This window comes from Mesocricetus auratus, unplaced genomic scaffold (assembly GCF_017639785.1).
Source record: "Mesocricetus auratus isolate SY011 unplaced genomic scaffold, BCM_Maur_2.0 Super-Scaffold_100006, whole genome shotgun sequence".
NCBI lineage: Eukaryota > Metazoa > Chordata > Mammalia > Rodentia > Cricetidae > Mesocricetus > Mesocricetus auratus.
In genome coordinates, this window is record NW_024429190.1 from 31893840 (window position 1) to 31907353 (window position 13514).

The window sequence follows — 13514 nt, forward strand, 5'->3', positions numbered from 1 at the left end:
AGAAAATATTAAGATCAGCTAAAGAAAAAGGCCAAGTAACATATAAAGGCAGACCTATCCGAACTACACCTGACTTCTCAATGGAAACTATGAAAGCCAGAAGATCCTGGACAGATGTCCTACAAATGCTAAGGGAACAAGAATGCCAGCTCAGACTACTATATCCAGCAAAGCGTTCAATTACCATAGATGGAGAAAACAAAATATTCCACGACAAAGCCAGATTAAACAATACGTATCCATGAATCCAGCCCTACAGAAAGTGCTGGAAGGAAAACCTAGACCCAATGAAGATAACTACACTCTCAAAGACATAGGCAATAGATAATCCCACTTTACCAGACACCAAAAGAAAAAGGGAGGAGAAGCTACACACAATAACACCACTACCAATAAATCAAGCACAAACAAGAATCATCAATCAATGGTCATTAATATCCCTCAATGCCAATGGTCTCAATTTGCCTATAAAAAGACACAGACTATCAGAATGGATACGAAGACAGAACCCATCCTTCTGCTGCATATAAGAAATACATCTTAACGTCAAAGACAAATGTTACCTCAGAGTAAAGTGTTGGGAAAAGATTTTCTAATCAAACAGACCCAAGAAACAAGCTGGTGTAGCAATCATATCTAACAAATTAGACTTCAAATTAAAATCAATCAAAAGAGATGAAGAAGGACATTTCGTATTCATCAAAGGAAAAGTCCATCAAGATGAAGTCTCGCCGGGCGTTGGTGGCGCACGCCTTTAATCCCAGCACTTGGGAGGCAGAGGCAGGCGGATCTCTGTGAGTTCGAGGCCAGCCTGGTCTACAAAGCAAGTTCCAGGGCAGCCTCCAAAATAATACAGAGAAACCCTGTCTGGAAAAACCAAAAAGAAAAAAAAAAAAGGAAAAAAAAAAGATGAAGTCTCAGTTTTGAACATCTATGCCCCAAATACAAAGGCACCCACATTCGTGAAAGAAACATTACTAATGCTCAAATTGCACATAAAATCTCACACACTAGTAGTAGGAGACTTCAACACTCCACTCTCATCACAGAGTTTCCAGATAGAAACTTAACACGGTAACAAAAGAACTAATAGAAGTTATGACCCAACTGGGTTTAACAGACATCTATAGAACATTCCACCCAAACACAAAGGGATATACCTTCTTCTCGGCGCCACATGGAACCTTTTCTAAAATAGGCCACATAATAGGAAACATAACAAACCTCCATAGATACAAAAAAATTGGAATAACCCCCTGTATCTTATCAGACCACACCATGCATTAAAATTAGAATTCAACAATAACACAAATTGCAGAAACCCTACAGACTCATGGAAATTGAACAATACACAATTGCACCATTCCTGGGTAAAGGAACAAATAAAAAAGAAAATTAAAGACATCCTGGAATTCAATGAAAATGAAGACACAACATACCCAAACTTATGGAACACTCTGAAAGCTGCGCTGAGAGGAAAGTTCATAGCACTAAGTGCCCACATGAAGAAACTGGAGAACAGTCACACTAGAGAATTAATAGGACAGCTGAATGCTCTTGAACAAAAAGAAGCAAACTCACCCAGAAGGAGTAGACACCAGGAAATAATCAAATTGAAGGCTGAAATCAATCAAGTAGAAACCAGGAAAACATTGCAAAGAATCAATGAAACAAAGAGTTGGTTCTTTGAGAAAATCAACAAGACAGACAAACCTTTGTCCAAACTAACCAAAAGGCAGAGAGAGAGCATGCTAGTTAACAAAATTAGAAATGAAAAGGGGGGCATAACAAAGTACACTGAGGAAATCCGGTGAATCATCAGAGCATACTTTGAAAACCTGTACTCCACAAAATTTGAAAATTTAAAGGAAATGGACAATTTCCTGGATAGATATCACTTGCCAAAACTAAATCAAGAACAGATAAACAATCTAAACAGACCTTTAACCTTTAATGAAATAGAAGCAGTCATCAAAAGTCTCCTAACCAAAAAAGGGCCAGGCCTAGATGGCTTCAGTGCAGAATTCTACCAGAAAGTCAAAGAAAAGCTAATTCCAATACTCCTCAAATTGTTCCATACAATTGAAGCGAGAGGCTCATTGCCAAGCTCTTTTTATGAGGCTACAATTACCTTGGTACGCAAGCCACACAGAAGCACAACTAAGAAAGAGAACTATAGACCAATTTCCCTCATGAACATCAATGCAAAAATATTCAATAAAATACTAGCAAATCATATTCAAGAACACATCAGAAAAATCATCCACCACGATCAAGTAGGTTTCATCCCAGGAATGCAGGGATGGTTCAACATTAGAAAATCTATCAATGTAATCCACCATATAAACAGACTGCGAAAGAAAAACCACATGATCATCTCACTAGATGCTGAAAAAGCCTTTGACAAAATCCAATACCCCTTCATGATAAAGGTCCTAGAGAGATCAGGGATAACAGGAACATACCTGAACATAATAAAAGCAATATACAGTAAACCAACAGCCAACATCAAACTAAATGGAGAGAAACTGAACACAATTCCTCTAAAATCAGGAACAAGACAAGGCTGTCCACTGTCTCCATATCCCTTCAATATTGTACTTGAAGTTCTAGCTAGAGCAATAAGACAAAAGGAGATCAAGGGAATACAAATAGGAAAAGAAGAAGTCAAGCTTTCACTATTTGAAGACAATATGATAGTTTACATAAGTGACCCAAAAAACTCTGCAAGGGAACTCCTAGACTTGATAAACATCTTCAGCAAAGTGGCAGGATACAAGGTTAACTCAAAAAAAACGAGTAGCCCTATTATATACAGATGATAAAGTGGCGGAGAAAGAAATCAGAGAAACATCACCCTTTACAATAGCCATAAATAGCATCAAATATCTGGGGATAACATTAACCAAAGAAGTGAACGATCTGTATATCAAGAACTTTGAGTCCTTAAAGAAAGAAATCAAAGAGGATACCAGAAAAATGGAAAGATCCCCCATGCTCTTGGATTGGTAGGATCAACATAATAAAAATGGCAATCTTGCCAAAAGCAATCAACAGATTCAATGCAATCCCTATCAAAATTCCGGCACAATTCTTCACAGACATTGAAAGAACATTTATCACCTTTATATGGAAAAACAAAAGACCCAGGATAGCCAAAACAACCCTATACAATAAAGGAACTTCAGGAGGCATCACCATTCCTGACGTCAAGCTCTATTACAGAGCTATAGTCCTGAAAACAGCTTGGTATTGACACAAAAATAGACAGGTAGACGAATGGAGTTGAATTGAAAACCCTGATTTTAAGCCACACACCTATGAACACTTGATTTTTGACAAAGAAGCTAAAATTATACAATGGAAAAAAGAAAGCATCTTCAACAAATGGTACTGGCATAATTGGATATTGGCATGCAGAAGACTGCAGATAGAGCCATGTCTATCGCCATGCACAAAACTTAAGTCCAAATGAACCAAAGACCTTAACATAAATACAACCACACTGAAACTCTTAGAAGAGAAAGTGGGAGATACTTTTCAATGAATTGGTACAGGAGACCACTTCCTGAACATACCACCAGCAGCACAGACACTGAGATCGACAATTAACAAATGGGACCTCCTGAAAATAAGAAGCTTTTGTAAGGCAAAGGACACAGTCAACAAGACAAAAAGGCAGTCCACAGAATGGTAAAAAGATATTCACTAACCCCACATCTGACAGAGGGCTAATCTCCAAAATTTACAAAGAACTCAAGAAGCAAGTCTCCAAAACACCGAAGGATGCAATTAAAAAGTGGGGTACATAGCTAAAGAGAGTATTCTCAATAGAGGAGGCTAAAATGGCTGAGAGACACTTGAGAAAGTGCTCAACATCCTTAGCAAATCAGGGAAATGCAAATCAAAACAACTCTGAGATATCATCTTACCCCTGTCACAATGGCTAAAATCAAAAACACCGATGAAAATTTATGCTGGAGAGGATGTGGAGAAAAGAGAACACTTCTCCACTGCTGGTGGGAGTGCCAACTCATATACCCACTTTGGAAATCAGTATGGAGATTCCTCAGGAAAATGGGAATCAGTCACCACAAGACCCAGCAATTCTACTCTTAGTCATATACCCAAAAGATGCAAATTCATACACAAGGATATCTGTTCCACTATGTTCATAGCAGAATTATTTGTAATAGCCAAAACCTGGAAGCAACCTAGATGCCCCTCAACTGAAGAGTGGATATAGAAAATGTGGTACATTTATACAATGGAGTACTACTCAGCGCGGGGGGGGAGATGGAATTTTAAAATTCGCAGGCAAATGGATGGCACTAAAAGAAACCATCCTGAGTGAGGTAACCCAGTCACAAAAAGACAAACATGGTATGTACTCACTCATGTATGAATTTTAGACATGGATCAGGAGAGTGCCAGTCTGCAATTCCACTGACAGAGAGTCTGGGAAACAGGAAAGAACCTAAGAGAGATATGCATGGTATCCCAGAGAAGAGGAATGAGGCAAGATCTCCTGAACAGATTGGGAATACGGCGGGGTGTGAGGGGAGTAAGAGCTGGGTAGAAGAGAGGGAGAGAAGAGGAGGAGAGAGTCGGTCATGGGGGAACAGGAAAGTTGAGTAGGGGATAGAGTAGGGGGAGAACAGGATGAAAAATACCATAATAGAGGGAGTCATAGGTTTGAAGAGAGATCTGGCACCAGTGAGACCTCTAGTGATCTAAAGGGATGACACCAACTGGCAAGCTAAGCAATAATGGAGAGACCACCTTAAATGCCCATTCCTGATAATGAACTTGACATCTACCTTATATGCCATTCTAGAACCTTCATCCAGTGACTAATGGAAGCAGAAGCAAACACCCACAGCTAAACACTGAACTGAACCCATGGAACTGAATGACAGAGAGAGAGAGAGAGAGAGAGAGAGAGAGAGAGAGAGAGAGAGAGAGAGAGAGAGAGAGAGAGGATGGGCAAAGAATGGGCTGGTGAAACCAGCAGAGACAGCTGATCTGAACAAGGGGGAGCAAGACCCCAGACCAACAGCTGGGAGGCCAGCATGAAACTGATCCAGACCCTCTGAGTGTGAGAGTCAGTGAGGAGGCCTGGGCAATCTATGGGGCCCTGGGCAGTGGATCAGTGTTTATCCCTGGTATACAAACGGACTTCGTGTGTCCATAACACAAAGAGGGATGCTCTTTCAGCCTGGACTCTTGGGGGAGTGCCTGGACCCTACTCTGAGAAAAATGACAGACTCTGGATATCCCCTATGTGGAAGGAAGTGGGGGTAGGATGGGAGGCTGGAGGGGGGTGGGGAGTACAGGAGGAGGGGAGGGAGAAGGAAATGGGATTGACATGTGAAGCAAGCTATTTAAAATTAAAGTAATAAAAAATGAACCTGGGAAAAAAGAAAGAAATAAAGCAGAGAATAACCTTGAGCAGAGAGGAATCCAGAGGAAAGGAGTCAAGGGCTCGTGCTTCTGAGACCTACATTTTGCCTTCTGCTTTCTAGTGGAACCTGAAGTTTTTCTTCGGTCTCTCAGGAGCATTGATATTAAATAGCCGGTCTTCTCAGGCCCACATCAACTTGAGTCACATACCACAGCCAAGGTTGCTGCTTCCCAACATTTCCTGTTGCCCAGTTTGTGTTAAGAATGCTCACACCTTCAGTGGCTACCGGCATTTTACAAGTGATGTGTTTTGCTGCACACTTCAGGCCTTTGGACTACCCTGGATACTTTACGCTGTGTTGAAATGGTAGTCAGGGGTAAAGGGGTGTTTCGAGGGGTGGGATTCTGACTTTCTATAAACCACTAATTTCACTGGGGTAAGCAGAGATCACCTCTTGGAACTTCAATAGTCTGCCTTTAAGTACAGCGGGAGGCCATCAGTATCCATCACAAGGAAGAACACGACAATGGAGCAGTGAGAGGATGTCCTTACTGTTCACCAGGTCCATGTCAATATGGCCAGCATGATCAAGGATTTTTTGTTTAAAGAATTAGTTTAAGCCGGGCGGTGGTGGCACACGCCTTTAATCCCAGCACTGGGGAGGCAGAGGCAGGCGGATCTCAGTGAGTTCAAGACTAGCCTGGTCTACAAGAGCTAGTTCCAGGACAGTCTCCAAAGCCACAGAGAAACCCTGTCTCGAAAAACCAAAAAAAAAAAAAAAAAAAAAAAAAAAAAGAATTAGTTTAAATTTACTTGTGGAAACATTCAAGCATGTATATAATGCATTTTTGTCATACCCCCAGTTCCCTTCTATTATACTCTTCCCATTCCCTCTGGTCCCCTTCTTCTTTCCAATGAATTCCCCTTCTACTTTCAAGTCTGACTACACCCTGTGAAGAAAAGTAACTTTCCCTCCCTTAATTGCCCTCCAGCATCCTGTGGATGGTTGGATCCTATGCAAGTTTTAAGCAGGTAATCATGGCTGCAGCGGTTCATGAGTGCAATGGCCTTGGCATGTCCAGAAGATGGCACTTCATATCACTCCTCATCTCTGGATTATTTTGGGGGATAAGGGTCGGGTCTCATATGGTCCAGGACGACAGGATACCCTCTGTTTAATTCAGGCTGACTTCACCACATGATTGCCCTGCCTCAGCTTCCTGAGTGCTGAACCCATATTCGTTACTAACCCCAGCTTCCAAAGTCATTTTAAATAGGTGGATCAGTGACTTTCAACCACTTCTTTGGGCACGATGTAGATTGGCCCAGCCTAGGTGTGAGCAGAAGCTGGTGACAAGACTGGAGCAGATTAGCTGGGAGCAGGGGGCCTTGGAAGCCCGTCCTGACCTACAAGGACCCTACTGCAAGAGAGACATCCAAAAGCAAACCTCAGTGCTGTGTGGGGCTCAGATGAACAGCAGCAGGTGTGGCACACTGGCCAAAGGAGTGGGCCCAGCACTTACATGCCGGGATCGTGGATAGATGGCAATTCTGACTTGGAAGAATCTTTGCAAGCGGAGATATTTTAGTCTGAACCTGTCCATCTCTCTCCTTTCCTCAGCCGTGGAAGTTGTACGGAAGTACTCAACCCTCTAGAGAAGTGGTTCTCAACCTTCTCGATGCTTCGATCCCTTAATACAGCTCCTCGTGTTGTGGTGACCTCCAACTGTAAAATTATTTTCAGTGTTACCTCATAACTATAATTTTGCTACTGTTATGAATTGTAATGTAAATATCTATGCTTTCCAATGGTCTTAGGTGACCACCAAAGGGGAACATGACCAGCTGAGAACCAACCTGAAGTAAAAGTATTGTCGCTGGGGTTGACTTCTGATCTTTAAGACATGAGGTGGAGACCCAAGAGAGACTTTCTCTCACATATACAAGGGTAGAGTCTTGCTAGGAGAGATTGTGTCTTTTGTCCTCCTCGCCTCCATTTCTTGCCTGAAGCATAGTCGCTTAGCTGGACATGCAGCAGCCATCCTGAGATCACGAGGAGCAGATGCCACGCACTGAAGATGCCAGAGAAGTCCAGATCTACCGTGGCACTCTCTCAGCCAAGGGATTCTACCCTCTGACATGTGGCTCCAAGAGAAAGCATCACCTCTGACTTTAAACACCGTGATCAGGTTCTCATCCTCACAGTCAGACACTGCCCCCTAGCTCTGGCCACTGGCCACTGTAGGTGCCCAAGTGTCACCAGATTTTCTGTTTCCAACGAGTTTGGGAGCACAGACAGTGCAATAGAGCTCCCAGAGGCCATAGACAGGCCTCCACTATTTCAGTCACCCTTTCTTGGTCCCATTCACCAACACCAGCTCCCCACCTACCTACTACCTCTCTCCTTTCCCCCACAGCACCCTGAATCCTGCTTCCTGTGCACCCCTGACTTTCTTGCCTGCAGACTACTCAATTGGCCTCTGGGGCATTATCAGTGTACTGGAATTGCCCGAGAGTCAGAGCTTTTGGAAATGGACCACAACCAAAGACATGGAACATAGGGAATAAATACCCAGCCACCTGGTTGGCAGAGAGTGTGCTCTGTTGGGGAGTTCAGCACACCTGGATTTCTAGGCATTCCTTGCAAGGTTACAACCCAGTTGCCATCAATGGTAACCTGGTAGCTGATAATGCTCCTTCCCCCCTTCCCCCCTGTTTGACTGGCTTCCCTATGGAGCATTCTGTGTCTTTGTTCAGTGTGATTCTAGAGGAACTCAAACTAAGAAAAATAGAATGTTGTATCTCCATATTTATCCCCTTTCTCCCACCTACCTATATCATCCATGCACCTGTTTATCATTAGGGGACACTTCCTGTGCTCAGATCTCCTGCAGTTTAGTAGGTGGGAGTCTGAGAGTTTGCTGTGTGACTGACAGGGAGCTACTCATTTCTTTATATCCCTCGTCCCCTCACTTAAATCCTGTAATGAAGATGATTGTGCTGGCTTGAAGGAGAATGGTCCACATAGGCTCATGTACTTGAACAGTTGATAGAACTGTTTGGAAAAGGTTAGGAGGTGTGGCCTTATTGGAGGAGATGTGCTACTGGGGGGTGGGCTTTGAGGTTTCAAAAGCCGATGCTTTCTCTGTTAGTGAGTTCCAAGGCAGCCAGAGCTACATAGTGGGCCCTGTCTGGAAAACAAACAAACAAACAACAATAACAAAACCAAATGCAAACTAAAATTAAACTTCAATTTTTAAGAAAGATTTTAAAAATGCATAAAACAAAGTTTTATTCCAGAAATTCTCTATAAACATTTAATACAGTTGCTGGATCCATCCACACCTCAGCACCATGAGTGGTGGGGGTGTGGGGTATGGTGGAGTGTTGTGTCCTTGGTAGGACGATTATACAAAAATCTGCACTGACCCTGATACTCACATGCAGAAATCCAGGCTGCCTAATTTGATGCACACCATCTGGCAGCTACAGAAGAAAAGAAAGAAGGAGAAGAAATAACTGCCATGTAGTAGGAATATAATTTCTAAGTTAAGTTATGCAGTCACTTTGCTTCATGTAATCTGAGCCAAATTTAAACATGCCAACGTCCCATCCTGCTGATTTTTCAAGTGCTATAGGGTACATCTGGTAGATGCTTATTGAATGTTCAATGGTGGTGACGTAAACATATTTACTAAAATACAGCGTACTGGAAATGCAAACCGTATTTTGTGGCATCCTTTAGTTTGCATTCACACAAATCGGGGCTCTCTGAAAAATGTGGATTAAGATGTAAAAGAACATGAGTATACATCTTTGAATGTTCTACGGATTATCATTACGATGCTTTCAAGTCACCAAGTCTATTTCCCTCTCATTAACTACAAGGAAGCAGTCCTTATAGTTTTAAACATATATCAACAGAATGTAAAGGTTTATTTTTATATTTTAGCTATGTGTACATGCCTGTGAGAGTGGTATGCTGTGTTGTGTGGATACCAGTCAAGGTCAGAAGGTATCAGATCCTTTGTAGCTGGAGTGATACGTGGTTTTGAGCCATGTGATGCATGTGCTGAGAACAGAACCCATGTCCTCTGCAAGAACAGCAAGTGCTCTTAACCACTGAGCCATCTCTCCAGCCCCCCAAGGTAAGTTTCAGATGAAAGAAGAGAAAGCCCTGGACTCCCATAGGAGGCCAACAAGGTGGAGAAGCTGCACACTGAACTACCCAGTCTCTGGAACACTAAGAAACAAGCGCCCTTCTTCCTCATACCTGCTGTGACAGAGACAGGGTGGGTAGCAGGGCTGTAATGGATAACCCAGTACCTCTTTTCTTTCTCCCATAAGTTTGCTCTGAGAGTATGACTATAGCTCATTGGGAAAGGATTTTAGGATTCAACCCTGTAGGAAAGGATAGCATCAGTTACGTTTCTTATTGCTGTGACCAAATACCTGGCAAAATAAACTTAAAGAAGGAAGTTTTGTTCTTGGATCGCCATTAAGGGCACAGTCCCTCATGGTGGGGAAGGCGTGGTAGCAGGAGTGTGAGGGGGTTGCTCACATCGTGTCTGCGGCCAGGAGGCAGAGAAAGACGAATTCTTGCTTTCTCCTTTCTGTTCAGTCTGGGACTCTAGATCATGGTGGAATGGTACTGCCCACTGTAGGGGGAATCTTCCAACCCCAATTAACCTTATCTAGACACTCCTTAACTGACAAGATCAGATGTGTCCCCTAGGGGATTCTACAGCCTGTCAAGGTGACAACAGTAACCACCGCAGGAAGGGAGCAGGAGTGAGCAGAGAGAAAAGCTGAGCTGTGATGCAGTCTACATGGAACTGTGGTCTCCATCCAGCTCTGTGATGTGTTAGGAAGCTAGGACATCCCTGCAGCTCTGCCTCAAGCTGAGATAAGTGCATGGAGCACACATACTCAACACCAACGGCCATCAGATGCCAGGAGCCCCAGACCAGGCCGTTCTTTTCAGCTCAAGTGGTTGCTAAACTGGGTTGATCCTGGTGTCCTGGCTGTGAGGCAGCACACTTAGAAGCCAGAGGCTCTTCCATGCTTCAGAGAAGCTTGGAAAGCACACCCCAGCATTTGTCAAAGGAGTAAAGCAACTGTACACAATATGCCTTGGTGAGTGGTGCATGGATAAACCCCTTTCAGAACCTTGGAATAGACCTGTAAGACAGAACAGGTTGAGACTTTTCTGATGTGATTTAGGAATGGGAGATCCCTTTACCCATGATAAAATAGAGCTCCATGCCACCAGTCTCCATGATGCCTGGGATTTCCCAATGTTCCTTGCCAACAGAGGTGCTTCTAGACACAGATCATCTCTTAGTTGTGCAGGACCAAGGCACAGCTCTTGGCTTGATGGTGAATATTGCTATTCAAATTTCGTTTTTGCTTGGGCACTAGAAAAAATAGCTAATCTTGCCAGGTCTTCCATAATGCAGAGGTCCTTTGGACTTCTAAACTATGTTCTAAGTGAGGTATGGTAGCTGTAATCCCTGCCCTTAGGAGACTGAGGCAGGATGATCATAAATTCAAGGCCAGCCTGGGATACATAGTGAGCCCATGTATCGATAAACAAACAACTAAAACAAAAACGAGCTATTGTCGTTTCCCCATCATCCTCCCAAATAACATCCCATTTGCATGCATCCTTGCCCTGATGCTGTATTTTAACATTTATTGATGTCTTCCTGTTTCAGTTTTACATTTCAAGTTATCCCCTGGTCTTTGTGGGACCAGACCAAGAATGGACACGTGCATAATGTATGTTTATTATCTTCTCCGAACTCTCGGTGTTTTGGGACCCAATCTCACTGACAGTGTCTCTCTTGTACTGTGACATCAACGGTGATAGATGAGACCCTCAGGATTGCCCTGGGAGTTTTGACAGTGCGCCTCTACCTTAGAACTATTATATCAGGTTTCAACAAATTTCCAGTACATGCAGCTCCAGGCTCTAGAGAACATTCTTAATGCTCACAGCAAATGGTTGTCTAGGCTTTCCTGTAATGCAACCTTGTGTCTTGGATTTAGTTATATATTAAGTATAAGTTTGAAAGGTACCAATGTTATCTTTAAAGATATAGCTATTCTCAGCCAGACTTTGGTGTTATGGCTTTTAAAGAAGCACAGCAGTTGGAGTTTTTGGAGCAAGTAACACCTGTCTCCACCCCCGTCTCCACCCCCAGTCTCCCAGGGTAGACCTTGCTAACTTCTGTAGGACTCCCAGGTAACCCTGATATTATGATTTAGATGTGTTTTGTCCTCAACAAAAGGTGGTAGAACTTTCAAGAAGTAGGGCTTTCTGAAAAGTAATGACGTTACACAGTCCACCCTCACATGTGAATAAATGCTGTCTCCCTAACGTGAGTAACTCAAAGCCAGCCCAAACTCTTGGCTTCTTTGCACACAGTTCCCTTCCTGGTTCTGGATCTTATTGTGGTGCATCCAGAGAGCACTGTCCAGGATGCCAGCACTATAATGCTTGAACCTTATGGCCACTAGTTTTATTAGTGAAAGAGGTCACAGTAAAAGTTACTTAGGCTTGGAAGGTTTTGCCATAGCAACCCAAAACAGATTCAGACACTTAATCCAGAATAGCATCTTGTTCTTAACTGATCAATAATGTGCAGAAGAGATTATTGCCACCCGAACCTGGTCTGTGACTGCAGCACAAGTGGGCGCACCCCTCCAAACCTTCATATTGAAAACTAGGCAAAACCAGCTTACCAGGGTGCAGATCCCACTGCCCCATTTCACCCTGGAAATGTGGGGCAGAAGAGTCCAGGATGGATTCATGCTCAGAAAACAAAAAGGAAAAAAGAAAGAAAGAGAGAGAAAGAAAGAGAGAAAGAGAAAGGAAAGACATTTTCGATTGTCCCATCCCTTAATCTCTAGCATGTCTCTAAATTCTAAATTGGCCCAAGGCTTCTCCCTCTCCTGTGTTGATTTCTGCTGTAAACTGGCCTGCTTCTGAACAGTGGCATTGTAGGACCCTCAGAAAGCTAAATCATCATCAGCCACAGCCCTTGGTCAGGTGCTCAGCAAGAAAGCAGGCTACCCCAGAGCTCTCCTGAGTATCAGTTCCTAAACAGCAAAGACTGGACACCACACTGGAGATGGCGCAAGCTGGTTTTCCTCTTGTTCAGGATATAAGAATTCTCAGAGCCTGAGGGATTTATCTACTTCAAACATACCCACTGAGCATTTACTGTACAAGAACAGCACCAGAGGCCATCCTTTATGTTACTTGTAGTGGAATCTTGTTCCGCCAGTGGACTTGGGGTGCTCTTCTTGTTCCTGGAGATGCAGTTTCTGCCCTTCAGGATGCTCTGACCACAACCCAAGATAGCAAGCCAGACCCCCCTTCCTTATAAAGGGTCGTGTCCACACACCTAAAGCCACATTCTAAGGTGTGGCCACCACCCCAATTACTGATCTTATTGATCTCTTCAATATCTATCTATCTATCTATCTATCTATCTATCTATCTATCTATCTATCTATCTACCCTTGATAAGAGACATGTTGGAGTTTCGCTGTGCTGTGCTTGACTTACCATGGAGCTCCTACTACAGGCTATGAGGCCTGCTCACAGTGAGCCGCAGATGGATGACTTACTGGCTATGTGTCTCTGATAAGTCACTTGACTTGTCCAAACCTCAGTGATCTCATATGTAAAATGAGGATCCCATTTGGCTGAAGGTTAGAAATCACCATTTTTGTAAGTCAAAATGGCCAAACAGTGATGATTTCATGGAGTTTAACCTTCTACAACTGAGTCTCTTATTATGAGAGGGAACCCTCTCAATCCTCTTCTTCTTGATACAGCAATAATTGCTACTAATACTAGCACTAACAAGTAACTAAACTTATTGCTTAGATCTGAGCAAGAACGTGGAGATTCCACCATTTCCCCTAAGCATTCCTGGTCTTGTCACATTCCTTATTCTTCCTGTAGTATGGATGAGATGAGGATCTGGCTGGTGAGTGGCCACCCTGGTCCATGATCCTAGACCAAGTCTATCCAGAACTCTAATAGTAAATATGTGTGAGTATGCCTCTCTTGGCTTCTTCCGGCACTGCCATCCTT